Here is a 6,488-nt window from a genome sequence, read left to right as displayed (position 1 = left end):
CTTTGTTTCCGGCTCGAGAAGTTTTCTTTGTTGTTGCCTCATGGCCTGTGTAATTCATTGCACTTTTCTGGCTTTTTTGCAATTAGCATTTCGCTTCAGTTTTGCCGGTTTTTAGTTTACCAATTTGTTTTGTTCCTCATTACCGGCGTTTTATCGCATTGTTATACATTTTCTCTTTGCTCCAGTTTTCCCGGCATGAGAAGTTCATTTATTCGTTTGTTCCCTCATGGTCGATGTTATTCGTTGCATTTTTATTACTTTTTATACCACAGAGTTTAATCCTTGGTACAATAGCTTTAGTTTTTCGCTTTGCTTTTACTGACATCTAGTTTCTTTACTATCACAGTTTGGTGTAGTGAAAACTTTGCTTTACTTTCTCCGGCATTTTAAGTTCTTTAAATTGTTTGTTGCCTCTTGCTGCTGTTTATCTCGTAGGCTTTTTATTTATTTATTTGTTTTCTGTTTGTTCCATATGACTGGTGTTTGTCACGTTATTATTATCATTATTATTATTTTTTGGTGACAATTTTGGTTTAGTTTTTTCCGGCGTTAGAAGTTCCTTAACTTTGTCTGTTATGCTTTCCATAGTTACTACGCTTTACTAAAATGGAGTGGGCATTTTACTTGGTTTGCTTTCAGACATGACAAGTTATATTAACTTGTCCCATGTAATTCATTGCCCTGTTATGGAATTTTGGTCAATTGGTATTTTAATTTTATTTACTCGTCCGTTGCCTCGTTTTGCAGCGTCGTCTTACATTGTAATTAATCGATCTTGTTCTTTTGTACTCCGAGAATTTTGTTTAAGCATTTTCCGCAAGATAAGTTCCCTTGTTTGTTTGTTATTTTGTTTAACGCATATCTTTCATTTCTGCTTCTCCGGCAATTGCGTTTATTTGTTTGCTATGTTTTTAGTGTTGTTTCCTTCTTTTGTTTCGCCATTATAGCACCATTTTCTTGTCACATGTTGCTGATTTCAACGCCATTAGGCTTTAGCATTGCTATCTTTCGTTTCCATAGTCCCGTGCGCGGTATCTTCTTCTTTATTGTTCTTTATAATTATATTATTTTTCTGTTTCTTTGTCATTTCTGTAAGGCCTTTGTGCGTAATTTCCACGGATCTTTAGTTCCGCTCTCTTGGTTCCGACATCGTTCTTACCGTATTGCCTTGCCCTCTCTGTGCTTTTTCCTTTTTTCCCGTGTTCCGCGCTCTTCGCGGTCGAGGCATTATCTTAGTCGTGAGCTACAAATAAAATTTGTTTATTGCTACTAGTTTTGTGTGTCCTTTTTCCCTTACCCGTTCTAGGGTGGCAGTTTTGAAAGGGAGTCAATTTCCCTCTCAGTTATTTGAGGCTCAAAACTGCCATCCCCGGAGCCACCTCCTCCATTTTATTTGCCCTTTTTCCTTTTCTTTTAGCCCCCTTCCAAGCGTTTTAAGGGTGCCTCTCCTACCATTCCACGGTGGAAATTTACGGCGGATTTCGACCCTTCAAGTGTTATCAGTCCTTAAGTACCCTGGGTCGGCTTTTATGGCTCGCCTCTTGAGGTGGCTCAGGGGATGGCAGAAGGCAACATCCATATTGCATCTAAGTTCGTAGATGGTATAAGTGGCCAGGCTTGCGCGGATGTTTCCATGCTCTCCTTCAGAGATCCCGACTCTTTTGTTGCTGGTAACCTACAAAATCATTTTCCAGCCTGGGAGCTCATCGCAAACATTGCCCCGTTTGATCTTACGTCTAAGATTTTGCTGTGGATCAAGAACTGTGTTGATGTACACGATTTCTTTCAACCTTATAGGGAGAAAACTTTGATTCGGCGTTACCCCGCATCGGATTTTTTCTAGCGCATCGTCTAGTAAACCGTTTGCTCAATTTGTTTCTGATGCCATTATTGATTGATCTCTTAAGGACTCGGGCTATCTCCTCGTGGGGAAGGGTTGGTGAAGTTCCCCCTCTTCATTTGGTTATACCGTTTATGTAATGACAAACGTTTTCTCAATTTGTGGATCAAGGACATGCCATTTCAGCTTGATTCCCTTTTACGGCTCCCTCCAATGTAAAAGAGAATGAAATATTGTTTACAATTCTCAATTTTAAGTTCACGTATGTACAAGCAAAAAGAATCTACATGAAGGTAACGTCGTGGGCCCAGTTGTTCGAAGGTCGATTAGCGCTAACCTAGGGTTAAATTTTAACCTGGGTTTCTTTTTTCTTTTTGTTCAAAAGCATTTTCCCGGACTATTTTCTCTATTCTTTTAAGGGCATCCAATCATCAAATTGTAAGCAAAAAGAATAAAACTGAATTTACTTTTTTAGCTCTCATATCTGAATTCAAATTTCGCACTAACCCCGGCTTATCTTTACCCTGTTTTGAACTACCCGGCCCTGTATTTTAGTCTTAAGTCTAAAAAAAAAAAACTAGCACGAAAAAAAGGCCGGCAGTGCATTCCACTGTCTAGCTGAAAAGTAAGAAAAGCAGTTAAGATCGTGGGTAGTTCTTTAAGGTTTACTAAGTGAAAGAATGTAGTTGCCGCGAAGATAATAGGAAGAGGCCCGAAGTGACAACTTATTCTTCATATAAGCAGGAAAATGAGCGAAACACAATTTGTTATATGACAATATGAAAAATTCTGAACGCGCTTGTTACATCACGAAGTAGAGTTGACTTTTGAAAGAAGAGTGGTGTATGGATACGAGTAATCTCCAATTATAAATCTAAGTATTCTCTTATTTAGTGCTTCAAGCTTATCCGCTTCGCGCGCTCCTCAAAAGTGCCAGACAGATGAGGTAAAATATTACGCTTTATACAGTTTAAATCAGATTTCCCTGCGTATGAGTTTTCGAAAGCGCATCAAAACATTTAATTGATTGTTAATCTTTTTGCATACATTTTATATATGCCAAGAAAAATTCAGTTTCTTAACTATTTCCATTCCAAAATCTCTAAAGTGTCCTTTACTGGGCAGGAAAATCCATGCTGTCTCCGTATCACCTAGGACTAGACCCTGATGCTTGCTCTCATTAACTAACATCCCATTTTCATGGGACCACTGATTGGCCACCCCCACATTATGAGATACGTATGCTTCTAAAGCTACCGGATCGACGTGGGAGTCGTACACCTGATGATCGTCCGCATCGGCATTCAACTTGGCCTTCTTTACGTGGAAGAAAAGATCGTTAATGAAGATGCTGAATAGCATAGGTCCTTGCACACTCCCCTGCGGGACCCCGCGCTTTACGCTTTCTCAGGTTTAAAAGGTGTCTCCAACTTTAACTCTCTGAGTTCTGCCAAAGAGATAGTTTCTAATTAGGGCACAACTTTTGTCGTCCATACCATAGGCCCTCAGTTTCGACAGGAGGAGTGGATACTGAATAACATCAAACGCTTTGGAGAGATCCATAAAAACTACCGCAACAAGCTCCCCCCTGTCGCGCATCATACTCCAGTCCTCCGTCAACCTTTGCAAAGAGGTCTAGCAACTACGAAACTTTCTATGAGCGCTTATGAAGTCTGATAAGAGCCCAGTGTAACATAACATACATGTTTATTCAAACTCATATATAACTACATAAATTTGAAAGGGAGAGTCTAGAGGTTAACCCTATGAATAAAACTCTCCTAAAAACAACAAACAAACAATAAATATTACAACTTTAAAAAGGATTTGAGTTTACATTTAAAAAGTTCAAGGGTACCGGCTTCAACAACATTACTAGGTAAATTGTTCCAATAACTAATTACATTGTTAAAAAAAAGAATATTTAAAACAGTTGATTCTAGATAATTTACAATAAAGCTTATACGAGTGATTTGCCCTAGTGGATTTGACTTTTGCGAATTGAAAGAATTCCTCAAAATCCAGGTGTGATAAGCCAAACACGATCTTATAACATTCAACAAGAGAGGAATATGTCCTACGACTGGACAAAGATGGCCAATGTAACGTGTCACAACGCTCTTCATAAGACATATCACCTCTTTTTTGTCTAAGAGCTAATCTTGACGCGCGTCTTTGCACGCTCTCTATTGCATGAATATCTTTGACAAGATATGGGTTCCAGACTGGAGCAGCATACTCTAGAAGTGGTCTGACCAATGTTTTGTAAAGCAATGAAAAAGTTGTTGTATTAGCTGTTCCAACAGACCGTCTTATTAGCCCTAGGACTTGGTTCGCCTTATTCACCATAGTACTAATATGTTCACTCCAAGTAAGATCTTTGATATAATAATTCCAAGATCTTTAAAGCTCTTGACATCTTTTAAGGCCGTACCTAGTTTATAATTCGTAGTCGATTTGTCACGAGAATGCGTTATTCGCATTGCTTCACACTTTTCCTCATTGAAACGAAGTTGCCATTTTTTCGCCCGTTTACCCAAGATTATTCAAATCAGTTTGAAGGTATTGTTCATCGAGACTAGGGTTGCGAAGCTCTCTGTAAATCTTTGTGTCATCCGCAAATAATTTAATTTTTGAAGAGACACTATCAACGTGTAAAATTCATACATCTGCCCGATAGAAGCCTTTCAAAAATAATGTTTAGAGTAGGGAGCACAGTTAAGGCCTATAGTTGATCTTACGAAACTCGTCGTCTTTTTTGTACAAAGGAGTCACCGTGCACACCTTCCAGCTAGCGGGATAACAGTAATGAGCAAGTATATTTATGAAGAGAATGTACTAATTTTCGGTTTAGTCTGTTCACATAAGTTTTCTACATCGGTTCGTTATCTTTGACTTTTTGTTATTCATAGTGTCATATCCTACTGTAATGAGAATGTGTTACGCGTGATTATTAAAATTCAGTTTCTTTTTACATCTCCTGTCTCTTTTTGTCTGCCATGTCATACCCCTCTACCCATTCTTCCTTTTCTCTAGGCTCTTCCTTCTGTTCCGCGTTTTTTCGTTCCAGCAGTTCCGTGCCCATCTTGTCACTATCCCAATTACCATGTCTTCAAGTTTTGTCAAAATAACTGTTATGTTAGGCGTCGTGTTCACTAAGCCGTTCCCACGGCAGTCAGTTTCGTCCTCCCTGCTTTTGACCTGCGTATCAGCTCTCTCCAGTCGGCAACTCTATCGTCCGCTTATTCCCGCAGAAACAATCTTTAAAGGCCGAGGTTGAAGGCTTTATTTAAGCCCTCCCTGACAATAAAAGCCTTTTTGATGCTTTCCCTCTAGATGCTTGCCGCTTTTTGGTTTTCAAGGACTCAAAAGGTAAAGCCCAAGTCCATAACATGTGATGTCCACATCTTGGTCAGCGGGGTTCTTTCCCTTGCAAGTCCCATTGCGACTGGCCTACTCCACCGTTGACTGATACATTGGCAAGTTACGCTCTATATTTTCCGCCATTGGTCGTCTAGGCCGCTGGCGTAGGACTCTCCTTATTGGTAACCCGTCCTCTGATTTGTCAGTAAAGCAGTACCTCAAAGAGTTCTCCGCTGAGCAATTCCGGGCCAGCTTCGCTCCCAAGCAGGCTGTGCCGCCTTTTGCTGACAAATTGCTTTTGCTTTCTCGACACATCGAGAAAACGTCTTCTCCTCTCGTCCCTCTTGCCAACTGACATGTTTGTCATCGCCAGAGATCAAGCCTTCTTCAAGGCTCTTTTCTCTTCTGATGACCGTGCATTGCGGGGATCTGGGGCAAGTTAAGATCTCGGATAATGCTCGTTTCCCTGATGGGAATGGATTCTTATCGCATTTGGGGAAAGACTTTGAGGGATGGCATCTGCAACCTCTTTAGCATGCGCCGTCACCCCAACCCAGCATTATGCCCTACTAAGGGTCTTTAACCTTATATGTCGGTTGCTCATGAACTTGGCATTAGCCTACCTCCTGGATACTTGTTTCGTGCGACAAATCATCAGGGGCATATTTTTGATAAACCCCTTTTAAGCTCCGAGGTCGACTCCCGCCTTAGAAAATATAGTCGTGATGCCAACATTGACAGTGGGGAAACCCCCTTACAGTTCTCGTTCCGGTCGTGCCCTTACTCTGGCTTTCTCTGGTTCCCCTTTGGCTGACGTTATGTCTCACGTTGGCTGGTCAAGTTCCAAAACAGCTTTTAATTACCTCAAGTTAGCTGACGTTTTCAGGGCTGGGGCTCCAGCTGACCTACTTGCTTCTGCTCCTTCGCAGTCTCAGGAGGCCTCTCGCATTTATGACGATTACAACTCCTTAAAGGATTTTGTCTCTGCTTTCCCTGCGTCCAACTCGTCTTCGTTCAAGCGTGCTCTTCCACCTTTATTTTCCCTTTGTCTCATGGCTTCCTCCAGCTTTCAGTTTTGGGGCGTTTAGTATGGGGTTTTCTTTGAGATTGGGCTGTTGGTCTCCGCTTTCTGGGTACCTGGCGTTCTACATGTCATTGTTCTCTGTGGCCGCCAGACTTCCATACCTCAATAGGAGTGCGGGTAAGATCGGTGTAAATAGGATACTATTTACAGCGGTCTTACCCAAGCGAGTATAAGAGGGATCGCACAAATGCATTCATTACC

Source organism: Porites lutea, chromosome 1 (assembly GCF_958299795.1).
Source record: "Porites lutea chromosome 1, jaPorLute2.1, whole genome shotgun sequence".
Lineage (NCBI taxonomy): Eukaryota > Metazoa > Cnidaria > Anthozoa > Scleractinia > Poritidae > Porites > Porites lutea.
This window is presented reverse-complemented; position numbering follows the sequence as displayed.